Below are 25,258 nucleotides of genomic sequence, written 5' to 3'. Positions count from 1 at the left end.
ACCTTAATCCACCCAGTTCCCAAACCCAGAAAATGCCACCTCCTCCATCTTCTTATATCCAAGCAGCGTTAGGTTTTGTTCACTGTTACCTATTTAATCTTCCATTGTCCTCTTCCATCGATTCCCATTTCTTACCTGGTCATTCTTTATAACTTTCTCATCACCTTCCTGCTTTCAGTTGCTCTTTCAGTTCATCCTCCTCACTTCTTTTTAAAACATACCTAATATGTATATGTATAGCTGATTCACTTTGTTATACAGCAGAAACTAACACATCATTGTAAAGCAATTATACTCCAATTAAGATGTTAAAAAAAAAACTATAAGAAAAACAACAAAACATACCTAAAACACATGTCACTTAGAATTATGCCAAGCTTCTCTATAGCTAATGGAATTTAATCTTAAATTCTATAGTCTGACAGAGCAAATATGTCTGGCAAGTATGAGATAGCTAATAATCTTTTTTTGGAATGGATGAATGAATGAATGCCCCAGACAAATATATTTTAGATGTTAAGTATATTCTGTCAGATGTTGTCAGATATATTTTTAGCTGTGTATATTTTCAGCAAATTTTAAGTCTACTTTGCTACCCAATCATTTGGCTAAAATAGTAAAGTAATAACAAAAGACTTTATTTTTATATGAAAGAACTTACCAGACAGATATAAAAGTATATTCAACCTTGTATTCAAATTCCCAACTGTACTGTTTAATGGCTCAAAAAATATTTACATACTAAGCACTGTGGTAGCTATTCTGAGATCTAAAGACATATGAGATTAGGTCTCTGCCCAGAGCTTATATTCTAGTAAGAGATATAAGATATATAAAAGTTTATTTCAATAAAACATAAATTTCAATACAGCATAACACAGAGGTATATACAGGATACAATGAAACCAGGGAAAATACTTCTTAAGGCTATTTTTTTGTTTGTGATGAAAACTTAAGAAATAAATATCTTTTAATCAAAAATTTATAATCAAATAGCAGCTTCAGAAAACATAATTTTTGGATAAAATTGCAAAGCTGTGGTAAAAACATGGTTAAATCAAAGACAATGGAGGGTTTAACAATTGTGAAGAGGTATCAGGCAATCCCTTGAATTATCTCATAGTACTCTTAAATACAGAATGCACTTTTATGGAAAGACTACTTCTAATTTGTCATGATTTCACTCCAGGAAAAGAGTTTTGTAATAGATAGAAAAGAAAGAAAAAGCAAAAGAAAGTAAAAAGAACTGAAAAAAAAGTAAGAGAACATAAATATTTGGAGTTTAGAAGGGATTCACGTGTTTACCTCTCTTATCAGCCTCTAACTCTGAGGTGAGGAAAGCACCTGATCCTGGGCCAATATGGTTCCCTGGGGACAGTCATAGGAAATTGCTGAATGGTGGGGGAAATCTGTTTCCCCCACCAATCACCTTTTTCTGCCTCATCAAGGTGCATGCTGGTTTCCTTATGCCCCTCTTTTTTTAACCCCACTCTCACCTCATTAAATATAGTATTAGGCAATACTTTCACAGTTATATACTACCTCCTCTCTAAGTTCTTCCATCCACCCACACATTTCTGATTCTTTTTCATTTTAACTCAGGAAAACATTTCTCACTAATTCTGTCTCTATCTTTTCTTTCTTTCTCCCTCTCTTCCAAGAAAACACACACGTGCACATACATACATACACACACACACAATCACGGTAACATGCTTAAAAGCAGAACTAGTGATACAAGAAATCAAAGAACAGGGAAATTAACATGAAAATAGAAAAAAAACCCTAAAAACTAGTACTATTAGCTTCTAAAACCTTGAAAGTCCCCATATAAAGGAGCAGTGAAACAGACACTGTTATACCCCTCTGTGAGTTAAATCAATACAATCCAATTGGAAAGCAATTTGGCAACTTGTGTTGAGGCTTTTTAAACTAGTCCCATAGCTAGACAGCAATCCAAAAGAAATGATCTGAAATACAGATGGAAAAGCTTCATGCAAAAGCTGTTTATCACAGAATTATTTACAATAGTGCATATTTGGAAACAATACAAAAAGTCAACAATATATAATGTAGTCTAACCACTAAAACAATATTATGAGATGTTTTAACAACACATAAAATGTTTTACTTATATCATTTGGTGGAACAATAGTATATAAAAATACAAAAAAAGGCCAGAAAGAAACATACCATTTTGATACTGCTAAGCCGGCCCACAATGACCCCTACCATCCTGAGGGTCACATTCTGTGTAGTCCCCTCCCACATTGCTTCAGGCTCCATCTATTTGGTATAAGTGATGGTATGTCACAGTTGAGCTTGGGTTATAAAAGACTATGTGACTTCTGTCTAGGGCTCTGGATCTGTCCCTTAGGTCACTTGCTCAGGCAAGCTGCCATGCTGCCAGCAGCTCTGTAGAGAGGCCTATATGGTGAGCAAGTGCTGTCTTCGGCCAACAGCCAGGGATGAAGTGAGCCTGCCAAGAACCATGAGAGTGAACTTGGAAGCAGATTCTTCTTTCCCAATTAGGACTTCTTGAAATGACTGCAACCCTGGCCAACAACTTGATTACAACCTCATGAGTGAAACTGAACAAGAACCACTCAGTTAAACCACTCCTGGATTCCTGACCTTCAAAAACTATGAGCTAAAAAAATGTTTGTCGACATAAAACTGTTAAGTTTTTTTTTTTTGGGTGGGGGGATTTGTTACACAGTAATAGATGGCTAATATAAACAAGATAAGAAAGGTTGTATTTAAATAATAGAATTTCAGGTGATTTTTTTTTCCTTTCTATTTTTCATATTTTCAAATTCTCTGCAATGAAGATTTATTACTTTATAATTGGGAAAAATACTTTATTAAATAACTGTTTTAAAAATTATGTTTGAAAAGACAGTGCCCTAAAGTACTTTTTAGAATTGCTAAAATTTAGTTCCCCCAATCAACATTCTCTAAGAAAACTGGATTTATCTCAAACATAGGACATAAATATAAAATTACATTTCAATTTTCCTTTGTACTTTATTTACTGAAGCGAGATACAGAGTAGTATTTTACATTTTGTTAATACAAATAAACAGCATATCCACATATGATAAGTATCTTTCATGAATTAGCAGGGTATCTGAACACCATTCACAACACTGTTTCTGAGAAAATGCATTCCAAGTTTTATACAACTCACTTACAACGTAATCTATTTTAACTATCTTCCTATACAGTTGGTTCTTCATAAGTAACCTTGGGTTCCACATCCTCAGCTTTAACCAACCGTGGACTGAAAATATTTGAAAAAAAATTCCAGAAAGTTTCAAAAAGCAAAACTTGAACTTGCCTCTCAACTATTTACATAGCATTTACACTGTATTTACAACTATTTACATAGCATTTACATTGTATTAAGTAATACAGAGATGATTTAAAGTATACTAGAGAATTGCGTAGGTTATATGCTAATATTACACCATTTTATATAACTAACTTGAGCACCCTTGGATATTGGTATGTGCAAGCGGTCCTGAAATCAATTCCCCTCAGGGACTGAGGGACATCTGTACATGCCAATCAAAAAATCACACAGGTAAAAGACCTGTTAAGCTTTGATTATAGTGAACAGCATAAATGTTAAAGTACTTGCAGTCTTATTCCAGGTAAATGAATAAAAACAAACTGTGAACTGATAAAGACTAGATTTTCACTTCATATTTAATCATAAGAAACAATGATTGTCTCTTGAGGTTTTCCTAATTAGGTTATAGCACAGTTACAGCAGTTGAGTAGAGAAGGTCAATGCAAGCTTTAAATTAGTTTAGCAAAAATTAGCAAGTCAATAAGCATGTTTTTTCAAATTACAATAAACATGCTAAAACAAATGGATTGCCTAACCTGTTAATAATTATGCCTTTTCTCTTCATATTATAAAAACCGCAAATAACAATTTTATGCTCAGTTGATTTCTCAAAAAGTTTAAGTCATTAAAAACCATAAAAGTCATTTTTGGATTTTTATAATATTTTTATATAATCAATTTTTGATTATATCTAGATTGTCTTACGGATTTAAATGTTGATAAAATAGGTACATTAAATAATGTTCATAACATTGGAATATGCAGTGTGGGTATATTATTTAGTTATGTTGATAATAACTACGAACATCAAGTACATTGTTGAGTTTACTTCAGGAAACTATTATACAGAATATTATCATTGTGTTCATGATCATAAATACATATAGTTCCTCCCATAAGAATATATCATAAGTATTAGACAGATAATTTTCTGCTAAAGCAAGATTTCATTTCCTTATCCAAAGATTCTCACATTTTCTGACTTATTTTTTGAAGTTAAAAAATCTTTTCATTACTTCTATGATCCTTTGTCCATCATGTTGTTGATTCATCTTCTATAACAATTCTCTTTTCCACCTCTTCACTAAATTCTGTGAATCAGGATCAAAGACAAAGATGTCTGAACTGGTGAAAGAAATGTATGATATTTTAACCAATTGAAGAAAACTCCTTGATACCATCCATGTTTTTTTTCAAATAACTAGGTCATTAAGGATCATAAATCATAAAGGATCTTTGCTAGAAAAAAATCGAGTATCCATTAAGCAAAAAGTCCATGCCCATTAGTCTATGATCCTATATGGAATCAAATTCAGGTAATTTATTTTCAGATAAGAGATATGAAAACTCTATGTTGGGACATAATACTGAGGAAAAGACACAAAAATGAACCACCAAAGGCCAACTTGACCTCTAAAATAGGGTTAGTAAGATGAGCTCTACCTCACAGATTTTAGCAGGGAAATGTGGTGAGCAAATGTAAGACTTTCAAAGAAAAGGAAGTTCATACAGCTGTTTGTGAGAATTAGATAAACTGTGGTCATAAAACATAGACCCTTTTACTTCCTGAATTCAACTCAGTTCATTTCAGCAAATATTTATTGAGTCTACATTATTTGTCTGTCAATATTAACATCTTAGAATCATAATCTTTAGGTTAGATAAGGGCTTAGAGGTCACCTAATCCAAGATTCTTCCCAAGGAAGGAATTTGGATTTGGATTTTTGTAACGAAGTGATATTTCTTGGAGACTTTTTATTAAGAATAGCCAGGAAATAGAGTCCAGAGGTGGCTGGCTTCCCAAGATTTTTCCAAAAATTCTTGCATTTCAATGAGTAAATGTCTTCAGTGCATTTCTCGATTGCATGTTGAACAATTTACCTCTTGACATTTGTAGCCTAAACTGAAGCTGAACATACTTATTTCTTGGAAATAAGTATGCTTCCTGCTTCCCCCAGGCAAACCTAGACTCCCTCCTGTCAGTTTCCTAAAGGTTTACTTCTTCCTAGAGGTTTATCCTGGAGCTAACTCTTCATCCTTCTAAAATAAAGTCTGGAGTCAGACTCCCCTTAGGTGATCTTGCTTTTGCATTGCTTCTTCATTGTTGGCTTTGGATATAGCATAGGATACATATTTTGGTTGCCATCCTTAACTTTACACTGATTATTTGAGGGCAGTCCTTAATTCCACAATAATCAAGTTCACCAAGGATTCGATATCTCATCTTGGACGAGGAATCATCAAAGATGCTTCTAATGTCAAGAGCTGACTCAGCTGGAAGAGAAGACAAATGCTGAGCACATTTGTTGGAACAGGCCTACTAGTCCAGTTCTTTCCTACAGCAGAACCTCAAGAAGTGCTTCCCTGAAAATATTCTGGGCTGCAGACCTTTGCAGTGGATGCTTAAGTTTCCTTACCTTGCTCATTCTAAAGCAGTGCTTCTCCTAAGGTACTCACTGGCAAGAGCAAATCATCTTGAGGTGGATATACAGAACAATCAGGTACATTTGCTTCTCCACATATTAGTTGCTAAACATAAGATGAAATCTAAGGGGCTTGTAAGATGCATGATCTGAGTGGAGATTTGGTGGGGCAGCCTCAGTTAAAAGTGTTTTAGGGAATCCCCCGGCAGGCCAGTGGTTAGGAATCCCCCCTCTCACTGTAAGGGGCAGGGTTCAATCCCTGTTGGGGAACTAAAATCCCGCAAGCCACGCAGCATGGCCAATAAAAAAGTGTTTTACACAAATCCTGTCTTTACCATTCATAACCATTAAACAGAATAGGTGACACTATTATTTTGCCAACTACAGTCAGCCCTCCCAACCTGCGGATGTGGTGGGCTGACTGTACTATGCTACTTTATGTAAGTGACTTGAGCATCCTTGGATTTTGGTATCTGCTGCGTCCTGGAACCAAACTTCCCTGGGTACAATATTGAGGGATGACTGTGTAGACTTAGATTTCTAATATACAAACTGAGAAAAACATGTAAAAAGAGAGATGACTGAACATATTGAATCTTGAATATTGTTTTTATAATAATGATAGAAACAAAAAGAAAAATCACCACGAAAAATGGTTCACCTCAATTAGAGAGATTTGAGATTAACATATAATAGGCATAAAAAATGCACTGAAGGGCTTCCCTGGTGGTGCAGTGGTTGAGAGTCCGCCTGCCGATGCAGGGGACACGGGTTCGTGCCCCGGTCCGGGAAGACCCCACATGCCGCGGAGCGGCTGGGCCCGTGAGCTATGGCCGCTGAGCCTGCGCGTCCGGAGCCTGTGCTCCGCAACGGGAGAGGCCACAACAGTGAGAGGCCCGCGTACGGCGAAAAAAAAAAAAAAGCACTTAAGTATTAATCAATTGATTTTATGTTGCAAATTTTAAAATCACATAAGGAAAGTATATTACTAATACATTTTCATTTTTCTTCTGTGTATTCTGACATTTTCTACAAACTAAATCTTTCTATTTTCAGTTTTTGATTATTGATTCTGGTTTTGGTAGATTTCTGACTTTCATGAAAGGTAATAAATTTATGGGTGTTTATTGATGTTTAAATGATAACACAGCTAACTTTTGTAATACTTATTTAAAGTAACCCGGTTACTTATCAGATTGGCCTTTCTTAGGATAGGTTTAAATTTTTTTTTGGTTTCTTTTTTTTTAATCAAAGTATAGTTGATTTACAATGTTGTGTTAGTTTCAGGGGTACAGCAGAGTGATTCAATTATACATATATATCTATCCATTCTTTTTCAGATTTTTTTCCCTTATAGGTTATTACAAAATATTGAGTATAGTTCCCTGTGCGATACAGTAGGTCCTTGCTGGTTATCTGTTTTATACATAGCAGTGTGTACACGTTAATCCCAAACTCCTAATTTATCCCTCCCCCCCTTTCCCCTTTGGTAACCATAAGTTTGTTTTCTATGTCTTGTTTTTTATATCTCTTTTGTATATAAGTTCATTTGTTATCATTCTTTTTTGTTTTAGATTCCATATATAAGTGATATCGTATGATATTTGTCTTTGTCTGGCTTATTTCACTTAGCATGATAATCTCTAGGTCCATCCATGTTGCTGCAAATGGTATTATTTCATTCTTTTTTATGGATAAGTAACATTCCATTGTATATATGTACCATATCTTCTGTATCCATTCATCTGTTGATTGACGTTTAGGCTGCTTCCATGTCTTGGCTGTGGTAAATAGCGTTGTAATGAACAATGGGCTGCATGTATCTTTCCGAATTATGGTTTTCTGCAGATACACCCAGGAATGGGATTGCTGGATCATACAGTAGATTTGATTTTAGATTTTAAGGAACCCCCATACTGTTCTCCATAGTGGCTGTACCAATTTACATCCCCACCAAGTATGTAGGAAGGTTCCCTTTTCTCCACATCCTCTCCAGCATTTATTATTTGTAGATATTTTGATGATGGCCATTCTGACCGGTGCGAGGTCATACCTCATTGTAGCTTTGGCTTCAATTTCTCTAATAATTAGGGATGTTGAGCATCTTTTCATGTGCTTGTTGGCCATTTGTATATCTTCTTTGGAGAAATATCTATTTAGGTTTTCTGCCCATTTTTTGGTTGGGTTGTCTTTTTTTTTTTTTTTAAATGTCGGTTCGTTGGTTTATTTATTTTTGGCTATGTTGGGTCTTCGTTTCTGTGCGAGGTCTTTCTCCAGTTGCGGCAAGCGGGGGCCACTCTTCATTGCAGTGCGCGGGCCTCTCACTATCGTGGCCTCTCTTGTTGCAGAGCACAGGCTCCAGACGCGCAGGCTCAGTAGTTGTGGCTCACGGGCCTAGTTGCTCTGTGGCATGTGGGATCTTCCCAGACCAGGGCTCGAACCCTTGTCCCCTGCATCGGCAGGCAGATTCTCAACCACTGCGCCACAAGGGAAGCCCGGGTTGTTTGTCTTTTTGATTTGGGTTGTTGTATTGAGCTATATGAGCTGTCTGTATATTTTGGAGCTTAAACCCTGGTCAGTCCCATTGTTTGCAAATATTTTCTCCCATTCTGTAGGCTGTCTTTTCATTTTGTTTAGTTTCCTTTCAAAAGCAAAAGCTTTTAAGTTTAATTAAGTAAATAATTTTAAGTTTAATTAAGTTTAATTTTGCAAGTTCCTTGCAAAAGCTTTTAAGTTTAATTAGGCCCCATGTGTTTATTTTTGTTTTTATTTTCATTACTCTAGGAGATGGATCCAAAGAGATATTTATTTACTAGGTAGACATTTGAAGAATACCTCGAAAATGGAAGAGAGCTATTTCTTGGACAGAAGCACCCATATAAACCAAAATGATAGCTTATTATACTAAAAATAAATGTGTAAATTGGACTTCCTCAAAACTTAAAGAAAACCTTTGTTCTTCAAAAAACCTGTCACAAAGGCATGAAAAGATAAGCTATAAACTGGGAGGAAGTATTGGCAACCACATATCTGAAAAGAGATTTGTATCTAGAGCATATAAACTATCCTCAAAAATTAAAAGCAAAAAAAAGAAAGGGAGGGAGGAAGGAAGGAAGGAAGGAAGGGAAAAAGAAATAAATACAAAAAGAAACAAAGGAAGAAAGCAAGCAACAATTCAACTAGAAAACTGACAAAAGACATGAGGAGACAATTTATCAGAGAGGATATACAAATGACAAATAAGCACATGAAAAGATGTTTAACATCTACATCTGTAGATGGCTATTACACACCTTTTAGGACTGATAAAAAATTTAAAAATAGTGGCAATGTCAAATGCTGGCAAGGATGTGAAGAAACTGGATTTCTCAAACATTGCTGGTAGGAATGTAAAATGGTACAGCCACCCTGGAAAATAGTTTCTTAAAAAAGTAAACATAAACTTATCACACAACCCAGCAATTGCACTAGTGGGCATTTATCCCAGAGAAATGAACATTTAGGTCCACCAAAAACCTGTACAAGAATGTTTATAGCAGCTTTATTTGTAATATCCCCAAACTTGGAACAATCAAAATATCCATCAATAACTGAATGGCTAAACAAACTGTTACATTGATACCATGGGGTGCATGGAATTAAAAGGAAGAACTATTGATGCACACAACTTGGGTAGATCAAGGGCATTTTGCTGAGTGAAAAAGAGTCACATAGTGTATGATTCCATTTATGTAACACTCTCAGAATAACCAAATTATAGAAATGGAAAACAGATTAGTAGTTAACAGGGCTTAGGGACCATGGGGTGAGGGGCGTGGTTATGATTATAGAGGGGTAGCACGAGAGATCACTGTGATGGAACAGTACTGTATCTTGATTGCTGTGGTGGTTACACAAATATATATGTGATAAAATGTCATAGAACTATACACATACACTGTACCAATGTCAGTTTCCTACTTTTAATGTTACACTATAGTTATATAAGATGTAACCATTGGGGGAAACTGGGTGAAGAGAACACAGAACCTCTCTGTAATGTTTAAAAATCTTCCTGTAACTACTTCAAAACAAAACGTTTTTAAAAAGTAAATATGTAGAACCGATAAAGAAAGCCAAGAATTAAAGGGGAAGACAATGGATTGTATTAATAACAAAGCCACAGCATGAAACCAGTCTATTTGTTTATGTTCGTGAATAGTATTTAAGAAAAACAAATCCTCATTCTTTTATTAAACACAGTTATGCCTATTTCTTCATGCCTAAATAGGTAATAGGTTAGGTTCGATTTTCCTGTTATAGAACTTAATATGAGCTGACTCATATAATAGTGTTTGTGTCTGTTTTCTTTCACTAGAATAATGATTTTGAGGTTCATCCACGTTACGTGTGTCAATAGTTCATTTCTTTTCATTGCTGAGCGGTATTCTATTGAAGATATATACTACAATTTCTTACTCATGCATTTTTTGATGACTGTGTGGGTTGCTTCCAATAACAGTAACAGCAACAACTATAGTTACAAACCCCCAAACAAAAAGAAAACCCTTGTGTCATTTAGGAATTCTTTTGCCTTTAAGTAATAGCATATTTAATCAACATATGGACATTTATTGTGCCCTAACCAAAAAAAAAAAAAAAAAAAAAAAAAAAAAAAACTCTGAAGATGCATACTTCCAGGGTTGGTCTAGCAGCTTAAACATGTTACAAGTGACTAGATTATTTTAATTTTTTGTTCTATCATCCTTGGTGTGTTGATTCTTCTCCATATGCTTGTGACCTTATGCTTGCAAGTTGACTTAAATTCCTGTTCACAGCAAGAAAGAGAGGAACAGGGCAGTTCCAGCATATTCTCTCCTATGTCTTTCTATAAGAAAGAAAAACTTTGCCAAAGCTCCCCAGCAGACTTCCCCTCATGTCTCACAGCTCTGAACTGTTACATCACTGGCTCAAGAACAGCTGGGAAAGAGGGCAAAATTCTAATGATCAGCTTCCCTGAAACAATCATATTTCATCACTTGGGATGGAGTCCATTGTCAACCCAGACAAATTAGGGTTCTGTTAGCAGAGAGACAGAGGAATGGCTGATAGATATGGATCTAATAGTGTCTGCCATAGTACCTTCCCTTGATCTCTTTTTACTAATTTATATTTTGTTTCCTCAGGTAAGAGTTCTTCTTAACTTCTATCACCTCAAATATTTTTAAAGAAATGCAATTCTTCCAATGGCACTTGTATAGATATATACTATAAAATTTTTATTTGTTTGTTTTAAAAGAGACTGTAGATGAACAAAAGTCTACATTTAGGGCAAAATATAGTCACCAAAATATTTGTCTCTAATTGTGATATCCTGTTCATATTGAAGAGATGCTCTAGAAATACGATGATACCATTCCAATTTTACCATGTCCATGTCCCAGGAGGAAATGTTCCCAATTTTCTGTTCAACTTTTCCATACTTAGACCAACCATTTGTATATGAACCAAATATTATATTTAATATATACCAGCTGTATAAAAGTAACCTTGAATTTAAGATATGATAAGACTAAAAAGAAAAGCTTTTATCACAACTTCCTATGTACATTTTCATCAACTCATATGGTGCACATCTGGGTCTTTGATAGCTATGTGTTTAAAAAAAAAAACCTAACAGATTCAAAATTAATTTTAAAATCCTGTGTTTTTCTCTAGTCAGTCATTTAAAAATATTAATATTATTAGCATAATCATAAAGCTATCTATGAAAATAATTTGAAGATAGAGATAAAAGTGTATTCTTAAAATCTAAATGTTTTACATTAAAAAAATAATAATCTCATTGAAAAAGAAAACATAAAGAAGCTAATAATTATTGAACACTTAAGATATTCCAAGCAATAAACCTGGTGCTTTGTACACTGCCTGTGATTTAGTCCTCTCCAAATATCGTGAGAAAACTAAGAGGCAGAGGAGTTAAGTAATTTGTCCTAGGTCACATTAAAAAAATAAATCCAGTTCTGTGGATTTATCATCCAGATTTTTAAAATTAATGAAGAACGAACAACCAACCAACCAAACATCCCAAGAAGCCAAATGAGTGCAAACCTTGATAATATTAGAGAACTCTTTATTTATGTTGGATAAAATAGAATCTAGGAAACCCAAGAAAACATAAAATTTAAATGTGGTGTATTTCTCCCACTTTATCATTATTGCCATCAGCAGTTTCTAATGATCTAACCTCTAGCAATGCTCACCTTCTCTTCCACCAAAGGCACATGCCAGATGAATTCAGAAAGGTTTAATTGAAGAAGATTTGTTCAAAAATCAAGCAATTAAAATGGGCAGGAAAAACACAGAGTACTAGAAAAGCAATGTGAAAAATTCACTAGACTTTGAATCCAGTGAAAATGTAAAACTAACCTAAAACAAAAATGTCATACAATTTGGGCAGAGAAAGCACTTGAAGAATCATCAAAGGATTTAACCCCAGTGAATTTTATGAGGCACTGTCAGGCAAAAAGGAACTATGATAAAAGAATAGACAATAAGAGTGAGAAAAAGGGTGAGGGGGAGTGAAAGTATATGCTGAAAGAAAAAAAAGAATAAAGGGACTGGACTATGTGTATAATAATGGGAAAATGAGGCTCTTTTCATACAGATGGCGATCAGTGGCCAGAGCTTTGAATACAAAGAAAAGAAGTGTGATGATGTAATTATAAAAGAAAGTTAATGGATAGATGAGAAAAGCCTTACCATGGTCAGAGTAACAGGAGGACAAAGCCACCTTGGAGGAGGCCTTTAGGCCAAGTGCATAGCCAAGGAGCAGGTCTGTGCTGTGCAAACTGAACAGCAAGTAACCTCTGAGGCAGAAGTCAGTGTTTGTGTGAGAGAGAGAGAGAGAGAGAGAGTGTGTGTGTGTGTGTGTGTGTGTGTGTGTGTGTGTGTGTGTGTGTGTGTGTGTGTGTGTGTGTGTGTGTGTGTTTTGGGGTGGCGGATGGGGGTGTCTTAAGGCATAAGAGAAACAGAACACATTTTCCTGGAACCTCAATTTTACTTTCTGGTAATCAAAATATCATTGCTAATTATCCTATGGTATAGAATGTCAAATTCACAAGAATTTTTAAGATAAATTATTTTTCCCAACTTTATTTAGATATAATTGACATATGACATTGGGTAAGTTTAAGGTATATAATTTTGATTTGATACACTTACATATTGCCAAATGCTTACCATAGTAGGGTTAGTTAACACTTCCATCACTTTAAATAATTACCATTTCTTTTTTGTGGCGAGAACATTTAAGATTCACTCTTCTAGCAACTTTCAAATATGCAATACAGTATTATTAACTATAGTCACCATGTTGTACATTAGATCCTCATGACTTACTTGATAACTGGAAGTTTGTACCTTTTGATCCCCTTCACCCATTTCACCCACCCTTCCACTGCCCACTCCCTTCCTATCTGGCAGCCACCAATCTGTTCTCTTTATGACTCTGTTTTGTTATGTTTGTTCATTTGTTTTGTTTTTTAGATTCCACATATAAATGAAATGATATGGTATTTGTCTTCCTCTGTCTAACTTATTTCACTTAGCATAATATCATCTAGGTCCATCTATGTTATCACGGACGGGAAGATTTCATTCTTTCTTTTATGGCTGCATAATATTCTTTAACCATTCATCTATCAATGCCCACTTAGGTTGCCTCCATAGCTTGGCTATTGTGAATAATGCTGCAATGAACATACGGGTGCAAATATCTTTGTGAATTACTGTTTTAGTTTTCTTCAGATAAATACCCAGAAGTGGAGTTGCGGATCGTATGGTAGTTCTATTTTAAATTTTTGAGGGACCTCCATACTATTTTCCATAGCAGCTGTACTAATTTACATTCCCACCAATAGTGCACTAAGGTTCCCCTTTCTCCACATCCTTGCCAGAACTTGTTACGTGTTGTCTTTTTGGTGACGGCCATTATGACAGGTGTGAGGTGACATCTCATTGTGGTTTTGATTAGCATTTTCCTGATGATTAGTGAACATATAGTTTTTTGATTGAAAAGAAATATGATCTCACAGATAAGACACTGATTCACATTATGCATTTTAAAACCCAAAGAGGCTGGGACGGAATCACTATCACATTCAAAATTCTTCAACAGCTCTGCACAGATGCAGAATGAAATTAAAAATCCTTTTCTTAGCACAAAAAGCCATTGTGCCTGCTTTTTACCCTTGTCTACTCTTGTCCCTTCTCCTTACTTGCCCCCTGAGACTTTCCTTTTTCAAAATTACAGTCTTGGGGTTTCCAGAATTTGTCATGCCCATAGTGTCTCCTCTGCCTAGACTTGTTAACCTGGGGGAAGTTTTACTTGTTCCTTCCAAGCTCTCACTGCACTTTGCCTATATCCCATTAAGGAAAATATCTCCATGTATTTCTCTGAATAGTTTTCTCTTCATGAGATTCTAAGCTCCTAGAGAGTAGGGACCAATTCTTTTCTTTCACTAGAGCCCTCACAGAAAGTATATCACATATGGACAGAACCTAATAAATATGTATGGAATACACGTACTTTAAGAAGTGAATTAGGCCATCTAATACAATATTTGAATATAGGTATGGGATAAAACTTATTAAATAAAACTTTACTGCAAACGAAAGCCACAATTCATTGAAGTAATATGCTGGAAGAAAGGGATATAGAGTTAAAAGAAAATTACATAAGTACTAATCATATGTCACATTTTTTCCCAGAATGCTTTAGGGAAATGCTTTAAAAACTTTAAAGGAGCTCTTCCCTTCAAATCAAATCCCACTGAGAAGTGTAAATGAATGAAACTGAACAATACAAATTTTCTCCAATGCATGTGGGTGAGGCAGTTTTAGGGTTCTAGCGAGAAAAGCAAATGAGAGACGCACTGTCAAAGACACAGAAATATAGTAACTTACTTTTACATGGGACTTTTCAGCTTATAAATTGGTCTGACATTGTGTCATTTGAGCCTCACACACAGTGTTAAAGTTGGCAGGGTAGATACTATCCCAATTAACTAAGTCAAGGAAAGCTTAAGTGACTTGCCCAAGTCTTGCCAAGAATTGCTCTCACTGCAGTTATATACTGTAGCTACTCATTAAAACCAGGTCCCTAGGATATACAGCTGATCCTCTCGTGTAGTGTTGCCATTTGAATACACAAATACACAAACACACACACACACATATATGTCATGGTAACCCTGGAAAGCTCCCAGTGGCATTCCTCAAGCATAGTAATTGCATATCCCCTGGGCGCCCAGCTCTTTCTTCTTTGCCCTACTGCTATGGAATATGCCCAGACAAGCTGTTTCCCAGTCTTGCTGATTCTAGGGCAACAGAATTTTAGTTTCTTGTTTTTTTTTTTTTTAATGTAAGGTCTACACAATCCAGATATCCCTCTATAAATGCCTAGATGGAATCTTTCACTTGGAGTTTTATACATATAAGAAACTGTTCGTTCAAAACCACAGGTCTTACAATGTAACATGGGAATTTCACACATTTAAGAAATATAGAAATTCATAAACAACAAAAAAATTAAGAATTCCAAGGAATTAGGGCCAACTACACAATTGGAGGGTGCCACCTCTAAGACCACTCTCATTTCTGACACCAATTACAAGATCAGGGTGTTCCCCAAACCACTCTCAAGTTTGATAATTCTCTAAAAGTACTCATAGAACTCATTGAAAACTATTACACTCACAGTTACAGTTCATCACAGGAAAAGGATATGAATTAACTGGGTTAAAATCAGCCAAAGGAAGGGACACATAGAGCAGAGTCCAGTAAGGTTCCAAACATGAAGCTTGCATTGTCCGCTCCCCATGGAGAAGGATGTGTCACTTTCTCAGCGTTGATGTGTGACAACATGCATGAAGTACTGCCAGCCAGGAAAGCTCAGCCAAGTTTGGGAATTCAAAATTTGTCTTAGGACTTCATTCTGTAGGTATTATGGATTGACCGACGTCCCACATGGTTACTCTCATTCTCCTGGTTGACTGACACTGGATGATCCAAAGTCCTCACCCTAAGTGACACTGCTGGCCTGTCTGGCATGTCCAGCCTGTTTCCTAGGACAGTTGAGTGTGGCTGGTCACACCCTAAGTCTAGTGTGACCAGTCCCCACACTCAACAAGGACACTTCTATCGTGTATGACATAGATTACTTCCTAGAAACTGAAGGCTAAATCCAGACCTCTCCTTGGGCAAGACCAAATTCTTTACTACCTAGGCCACAACCAGTCTTTGGGCAAGGCTCTCCTACAGCAAAACAATCAAGTTTGAGCATCTCCACTTAATATAGCATTTATGACAGACAGAGAAATAGTATCATTATAAATATGCCTAACATTTGGAGGAGACAGTGTAGGGGTAGCCATAGATTTTAAGAAAAAAACTAATCCATCTTATAAAGCCATCATATTCATTTTCATATTTTTGTCTTTTGATCTACCACTGTTTGTATCTTGTGATAAATTTGTGTAGAACTACTTAGCATATAGATTAGCTGATGGTTAACTAAATGTAGTTCTTTATCAGGCCAGTCATTTTCCAGCCATATTACATCCTGAGGAGGTTCTAACTTAGTTTCCCAATATATTTGATCATCAATATCATATTATAATCCTACCAACAGTGCTAGTGTTAAAACGTATCACCTTATGGTAGTAGATCTAACCTGAAAAGAACAGTAAAAAGATATTGGCATATTACTATATTCTCACTTGTCATTAACAGTTAGTCCAGTCTATAATTATAGTATGTGACCAAAACATCTCCCAGAGTGATGCTACTCAGGTTTGCAGGCTTCTAGTCAACCTTGTAAGTTTCCAAAATAGTTTCCAAAAGCAGGAGTAGCTTCATTCTTTCAGATACGTGGCATAATTAAACTAAGAGACAGTATCATCTCTTGCTATGGGTCTCTTGAGTAGGCAATATAATATTGGATTTTCCTCATTGTAAAACCCACTTATTCCTTCTCTTATCATTAACTACTATTCCTCCTTCTCTACATTTATACCTACACTTTTTCATCTTTGGAAGGGATGTTAGGTTGAGACACTGTGCTGGTTCAGATGGCAGTAGCAATACTAGTCAAGCCAATGCCTCCTGTTCAGTCCACTTCTGTTCATATAGAGTTGCACAGGTAGAGAACTAGTGTGCTGTCTTGACCACTAGGCAATATAACTGCATTGACTGTCAACCTAATTTTGCCAGATTGGATGAAGGCACATTTCACCCCATCAGACCCTAGTCCCATTGTCAGGAAAAGTCTTATCCCACCAGAGGAAGGAACTGAAAATGGATCATCATTTTCTGAGAGACCTGACGCTTCCTGTGTAATACCATTAAAGGTCCCCTAAGCAACTGCATCTCTAGTCATGTATTTTACTCACTTTGGATTACTTAAAATTATAGTACAGTGGTTCTCAAAACTTTATCAAAATCATCTGGAGAGAGTCTGATTCAGTGGGTCTGTAGTGCAAACCGGGAATTTTCACGTCTAAGTTCCCAGGAGTCACTAATGCTACTGGTCTGCAAACCACTCTTTGAGAACAACTGTTAAACCCCATGATTTTAGAAATCATCTGTTTATTTCTGTTTCCTTTCAGGAATATAAGCTTTTTAATTACAGGAAAAGTTTTATTCATCAATATGTTCCCATGACCTAGCAGAGCATTTAGTAAAGAATCAATAAATATTTGTTGATTAAATGAATGATAATGCTGTTTCTAGCTTCATGCTACTTATATTGATACTGCTTCTACTGGTGAAATCATTTGCATATTTGAGGACAGCAACATGACTTTATTTTTCATACATGTAGTTTAGTGTTTTAATATATAAATATCAATAATAAAACATTATTTATTATACTTTAATAACATCAGCATGATATATTGCTAATGATCTTTGCAGAAATATTTTTTTACTAAATCACTACGTATATATGTTTGTGTATGTGTGTCCACATGCTGGGTTTATAAGAATACTAGTTTTCTTTTATTATATGTGAATTGATAGCATAAAATTGTTACATGAAATATGTGGCAGCTGTATACCTTGCAGGCAAAGTTAATGAAAAAGAAAAAATTATAGAATCTAGGCTAATTTGAAAGTGTGATGAAACATGTCCTCACAAATTAAAGTTTGGAGAATGGTAGAAAGTACAAAAATCATTGATAGTCTTTCTGAAGATTGTTCCCCATTCTGTCTTCTGCTCATTAATTGTTAATATTCATTTAGATTCTAGTTGGCCTCTTTAATGCCAGGTTCCCACACTCAAGTGGAACTAAAGGCAAACTACCTTAATTTTCTCTCTTTTACATCCCTCTTAAAGTTTTTAAACAAGTACTACTAATTTTAAGAAATTAGCAAACCAAGTACCCTGGGGGCCATGATTTAGTCCAATCTCATTAGCTAAGTGAGGCCTAACCTCAGTGTCGCCCATCTTACTTAGGAGATGTAATTAAGAGGCCAAGAACAGTGTGGTTGAAGCTATGCCAGAACTTAAAATGAAATGATGAGAAACTACAGCAACTGGGATCACTTAAAGTTGCAGAAGAGAAGGTAAGTAAATAAAATTAATGCTATAAATGATGTAGCAAAAGCTGATGAGTCTCTTCTTTGAATCAATCCAATGACATGTCAAAACTAGTCACTGGTTGTTATTAGTGGCATATAAATGTAAAACCAATAAAAAGAGGTACTTCATCATCCAGCACAAAACCAAACTATGAAATACTTAACCACTAAAAATTTAGTGTTAAATTCCACAGTTAGATTTTTTTAAATGACTTAAAAATTCATTTTAGTTTGATTTAAAAACTCATAACAGACATAAAACTAAGGTTTAAGGGCATGTGTTAAGTTTTATCAACTGAAAAGAACCACTTATTCAACTGAAGATGTGCAGCTTTTTGATAATTTTACCTAGTGTGGAAACACCAGGCATTACTGATAGATAAAAGCAATGTGAAATGTGAAATATCCTGTTTGTGTCCTGCTTGAGGAGATATTTACAAAATGAGTCAAAACAAAAATCCCTGTTATTGCAAGAGATTTTTTTTCAATCTTGCTGAGCCTAAAATATCAGTCTTCATTTCATTTTGGAAAATGAAAACTACACCAAATGTATTCAGTTGCAATCTGGTCCTAGTCAAAGCTGTGAACTAGGTGAAGTTTTCCTTTGAGGCTAGCTCACTTCCCTTTGGTGTCTAATGCAGTACTCTCATTCTATTTCAGGGTTGCTCATTTATGGAACAGGCTTCCAAATCCTGCAGGGTCCAGATCTCTAATAGGTGATGACTTGCTAATCCTATGAAGTAAACTGTGCTAATAATTGGGTAGGGTGCCATAGACTAAGACTTCCTAATTCAGTTAGTGAAAATTGCAGTCTCTTAGGATTATAGGAGAACTTAGAGGTTACACTCCACACAGTGCAAGAATCCCACCTAAGGGACCTCTTCAGTAACAGTTCCTATTATAGGAAGTACACTACTTCACCAGGTAAGGCAGTTTTAGATGTTAAAAAGTTACGTTTTATATTAAGCTAAAATCAAGAGGTATCAGGATGTAGAGAAAAGAACATTTGCTATGGAGAAGGCCCAAGGCCAAATTCCAGCTTCACCATTCACTATCTGTATGAATCCGAGCATGTTTTTGTTTTTGACTTCACTGACCTAAGTGTCCTGATAAAGAGGAATAAAAGAAAAATCTCAAAGAATCATGATAATATTAATTACTAATTATTTGTAAGGCATCATCTAGTGCTGCGTACAAAGTGATGATCCAATAAATCATATACTAATTTTATCTTTTCTCCTATTATCCCTAGTCTGGTTCTTCCTATATGAAACAAAATTGTGCTGTTCCTTTTATTTCATGACAACTTTCAAAATGTCTAAACCTAAGTGTCGTATTTCTTCTTTTACTCTTTTCTTTTTCAGTCTAAATATCACCATTTCCTTCAGCCATTCCTTGTATGGCCATGTTCTTCCAATCCCTCACTATTCTATTTCCTTCATGTAAGTGCATATTGTACTTTATAAATATCTTTATGGAATGATGGTGCCTGTAATCGGGGACGGTTCTCTGGAGATGGGTTATATAAAATAATTTTTGAGATGTTTATTCTCCATTCCCTACACCATCTTATCTTTATCAGTCCCTTTGCCCTGCTTCACAGCACCTTATCCTTATTGGGAATATTTTCTTTATTAATGAGCTGACTAATTAATTCAATAAGTATATGTTTGTTTATTATTTCTCCCTCTTACCTGAACATGTCACATGATGGTAGGAATCTAGTCTTTTTGTTCACCCTTTTATAACTGGTACTTAGTACAGTCTCTGGCACATCAAAGACGCTAATGAATATTTGATAAATAATAAATTCAAAAGCAGTTTGAGAAATTATTCTAGGTAGAGATGATGGTAACTGTATACATGGAATTGACAACTCACAAATCTTGCATAAAAAAGTAATTGCTTAGAATTTAAAAAAAATTTATGGCAAAAATGTATATATGATAGGAAAAAGAGAACAATAGAGGGAAATGATTCTGTCCTTGATTCCACTGATCAGGCCTTCCTTTTGGTTAGGTTCCAAGCAGCTGCTCCCCAGGCATGGAGACTACCCTCCACCTAGAGACAGAGGAATTCCCTCTGCAAACAGAGCAGTATACTTGCCTACAACTGAGGGAATCCTCCTCCAAACGCCAACTTTGGTTGGCAGATAAAAAGGAAATTCTTGTGCCCTGGCATGCCTTAGGTAAGCAGAGTTGTGGCCATGTCCTTTGTGAAATGAAGATTGCAATAAAAAGTTCTGTAGAGAGGTACTTTGTAGTTTAACGAGGTAATTGTTCAGGTACTATTTAAGGGGCTAATTTAATATATAATAGTCTATGAGTACTTAAACTATCAGAGAAAATCATTTTTTGGTATCTCATTTTAAAATGAGCGTCAAGCTTAAAATATTACATCGACTCAGTGAAAATGTCTAATTCAAATGTATTCAGTTGCATCTGGTATTAGTCTATTCTTTTGTTACATACAGAAATAGGAGCTTCTTTCAAATATTATTTAGTAATATATTAAAACAATTTGTATCATCAAAAAAAACCCAAAGGGGTGGTTCTAAACTATTTATAGAAAAATATATTGATATTTTTGGAAGGAAACATTTGACAATGCCTTGTTTTCCATTTATATTTTGCAAATGAAGTAGGCTTGGTGATTCATTGGGTTAATAACGAAAGCAAATAAAAGGTTAACTTTTAATTTTAACAAATTATGTCAAAATTTTATATGCTTAAGGAATAGTTAGTTCAGGTGTAGCCAAGTCAAATTGTCTAAGGACTTTGGAGGAAATAAAGCTGAGAAACTCAGGCCACCTTAGGGCAATTGGGAGAAGGCTCACCCCATCTAGGTGATATAGCCGCTGCTTGGTGTCAATGCATTGTGCCACTAAGAAACAGAGGCTTAGCGTTGCCAGATTTATGATTTTTTAAAGAAAAGCTGTAAATCTGTATTTTTACCTAAACTCCTTAATACTTAAACATTGGTAAAATATATGAAATGTAAAAGAAATCACTATATTACCTGAATATGTTATGTCTGGGTCATATCTAGTAATGTATGAAGCTAGAGAATGATAAAGTTTCTATTTTACCGATAAAGAGAAATTTTCTCTCCAGTATTCAGAAATAGGGAAAATAAAACAATCAAATATAATTTCCCACCAGATCAGCAAAAGAAAAAAAACCACCACAAACCTGAAATTGATAAATTAATTTTAGTGTTTGTAAGCACACAGAAAACTATGCATTTTTATTACAGTGTTGTTGACAGTATAAAAGGTAAAAATCTTTTGGAAGACCAGTTGAGTGGTAGCTATCAAAAATATTTAAATTATGTATATGTGTATATATGCGTATGTGTGTATACATATACATACATATATTTTATATATACTCTTGGACTAAGCAAGTCCATTTCTAGGAATCTATTTTAAAGACAGACTCACGTATGTGTACAGTAGTAATATGTACAAGGATGTCACTTTCAGAATTGTTTATAATAGCAAAAGTGAAGATATCCTATATATTTGTTGAGCAGGTGAGGGATTCAATAAATGTGGTGTATCTAAATTATGAAATATTGGACAACAGTTAAAAAAAAGCCGAAGACCCATATCTACTTATAAGGAAAGCATAAGATATATAATTATTAAAAAAATTGGAAGAATGGGTATAGAATAATTATGATTATATGAAAATAATATTTCTATGTGTATATATACATGTGTGTTAGATATTTAAAAGAGTACTGGAAGAACTGGCACAGTATAATTATGTTTTCATAAGATATTTGTATGTGTATTTGTGTTAGTTCTTAGCAAAAGGACTGAAAGGCCATAAAGCAGAATTTTAACATACGTTGCCTTTCAGACAAGACATTGGAATGGAGAGGTGAGAGGGAACTTCGATCTTTTATAACTATTGCTTAAATCTTTTCCAATAAGGATATATACATGAATTGTTACCTAAATAAAAGGAATAGTAAAGACAAAACAAAATTAAGCCAGTAAAATGGGATTATCATAGTGATGAAAGATAATAATATGAAAAATAAATCATTGCTTATTGGTTAAAACTATTAATTAAGAGGATATGGAAGCTATGCTATGCTATCATATACTGAAATGATTTAAAACACAGGTTCTTTCATGTGACTGGGTTCAAATCTAAGCCAGTCAGCTGAGTGACATTGCCCAAGATTTGTGTATATAACAAATTCCTACTTATAGCACCTTACCAATAATAATTGGTAATGGATATAAAATACTTAGCATAGTTCCTACTACATTGAGTAAATTCTCCAAAAATAATGGCCATTATTATTCATTGGAGATTAATGTTATGAAACTAAATCCAGAGGATTTACTTAAAAATCTCTGGATACATTTTTCAGAGGTACTGGTCAGCTACTGCGATCTTGTTAGCTGTAATGCCTCCACCCTTTATTGAATCAAAATAATTGGGTTTTTTTCTTAGTTTCTTTTGAAATTAACTAAGTTTCAGGTGTACAACATTATAATTCAATATCTGTATACACTACTAAGTGATCACCACCACAAGTCTAGCTGACCTCCATGTCCGCGCAGTTGACCCCCTTCATCCATTTCACCCACATACCAACCCCTTTCCCTTCTGGTAACCACTAATCAGATCTTTGTACCTACAAGTTTGTTTTTCTTTTATTTGTTCATTTGTTTTACTTTGGTGGATTCTGCACAAGTGAAATGATATGGTATTTGCCTTTCTCATTCTGACTTATTTTACTTAGCATAATACCTTCAAAGTCCATCCATGTTGTCTCAAATGGCAACATTTTTTTTGGCTGAGTAGTATTTCATTGTACATATGTACCACATCTTCTTTGCCCATTCATTTGAAAACATTTTAATGGTATATTTTTAATCAGAAATCCATGCTATTTTTGTAGTGGGTCAATAGCAGTACACATGTATCTGGCTATGGGAAAGTTATGTATTCAAGATGATGTATTTGTGAAATTCTCCTTCCCTCTTTTAGCTGCTGTTTTGGTATTAGATAGTTCTATACATTATACGCAAAATATGGTAGCAAAATATAGTCTACCTCTGAGACCGTTGACTTTGCAACAGAACAAATTTCATCAGCTACTTCCATGCATCCTTATAAACATGCAAGGTCATAATACCACCTCCAATAAGGCAGCTCTAGAGAGAAGTCGTTGTTAGGCCACTGAAACCAATAGTGAATATTAGTCAGTTTTTCTGTCAGTGTCAGGGTCAGCCTTATGTGGAAAATGGATGACACCCAAACTGAAACTTAACTGGATAGCCTAATAAACATTAGGCAGAAGTGTTCAAGGGTGTATTTTGTCAATACAACGTTTCCATCATTCCTGGAGATGCATATGCCGAAAGATCATTCTGGCTGAAGATAATCAGAAAACCAAATATAAAACTATTTTTGATTCAGAAAAGAGAAAACCACAAGTAATGACAGATACTGAAAGGAGAGATAATAAAAGCGACCAAAACGGGAGGGACCTCAGAGTAGATCTGGCACTCTTTTGTTGTACAATAACTTAAGAGCCTTTTAATAAATGAAATTTATTAAAATAAACATTGCTTTTATTTATACAAAAATATATTTTCCATTTTAAAGTGATAATCTTTCCAAAAGTCATCTCACTGACAGTTTAAAAATTCTGTTTACTATTCCTACTTCTGATGAGAACAGAGTTTTATCACTAAAATCAAGAAATGTGTAGGTATTAACATTTCATTTCTCTCACTGCAGTTTCCCCAGCCATTTTTTTAACCTATTTTTTTACTGACAAATGTAGAACCTTTAAATTAACTAATGTTTGGAAGTAGGCAATCACAAGTCCCATATATGCTAGACTCTGGTCAGGTAAATATAATCTTTAATTTACCCACTTTTCTTTTGCAGGTCATGGAAGAATTTGACATGCATGCCTCTGGAAAAGGCACAGATTTGAAATAGAATACCTGCTAAGCCCTTGTTTTCTTCTAATCAGTAGTTTCTGATTGAGAAAATTAGACATGCACACAATATATGTGTGTTACATGTTAAGCATACTCAAGCTAATTTATTTCTGTTATTCATATTGAATTTAGTTCCCAGATCTCTCAGTTGCTTAAAACCCAGGCAAGTTTGTAATCTTGAGACACTTACATCTGTCTTTATTTTATATTCTACCAAAGCAACAACTTATTTGGAGAGATACTGTATAATTCCAAGGTAAAACTAGTAATTCAATATTACTGTTTTATATTTGCTACAATTATCCACTTTATAACAGTATAGCTTTTTATAATTGGCTACAGTGTCTTGCAGTTTATAACACAGTATCTTAATCATACTCAACATTCAAGAAATGTCTGCTAAATGTAACCATAATGAACTGTGGTACATTTAAGCTAGTTTTGCTATTCTGTTAATTTCATTTTTTTTTTTTTAGTAATTTTTGTTATAGATATCTATTACTGAAAGATTATTTCTGCTAGTTGTGAAAACTGAAAGAACCCTGTGTTTTGGTAGTCTCTATCTTTTTCTCCACAAATAAACACTATTTATAGACTCTAAATTAAGGACCCACATTTTCAAGGAAATTCTGTATTGTGCAAAATGAGTCTTTTAAAGCCAGAAAATGACATTGAGTGCAGAATCCAGGACCTCTAACTTTGAGTTCATCATCGCATCTTAGGAACTACCTGGTAAAATGCCTTAACTGCCAGGATAGGAAATGAGGATGTCCTATAACTTACTTATAAGTCCTAGGCCATGGAGAGCTTTATAAATTAAAATGAACACCCAGAATGACTGTTGGAAGCCAGAGCTATGCACAGAGCATCCGTATAATGTGC

Source organism: Delphinus delphis, chromosome 9, assembly GCF_949987515.2.
Source record: "Delphinus delphis chromosome 9, mDelDel1.2, whole genome shotgun sequence".
NCBI classification, from domain to species: domain Eukaryota; kingdom Metazoa; phylum Chordata; class Mammalia; order Artiodactyla; family Delphinidae; genus Delphinus; species Delphinus delphis.
This window is presented reverse-complemented; position numbering follows the sequence as displayed.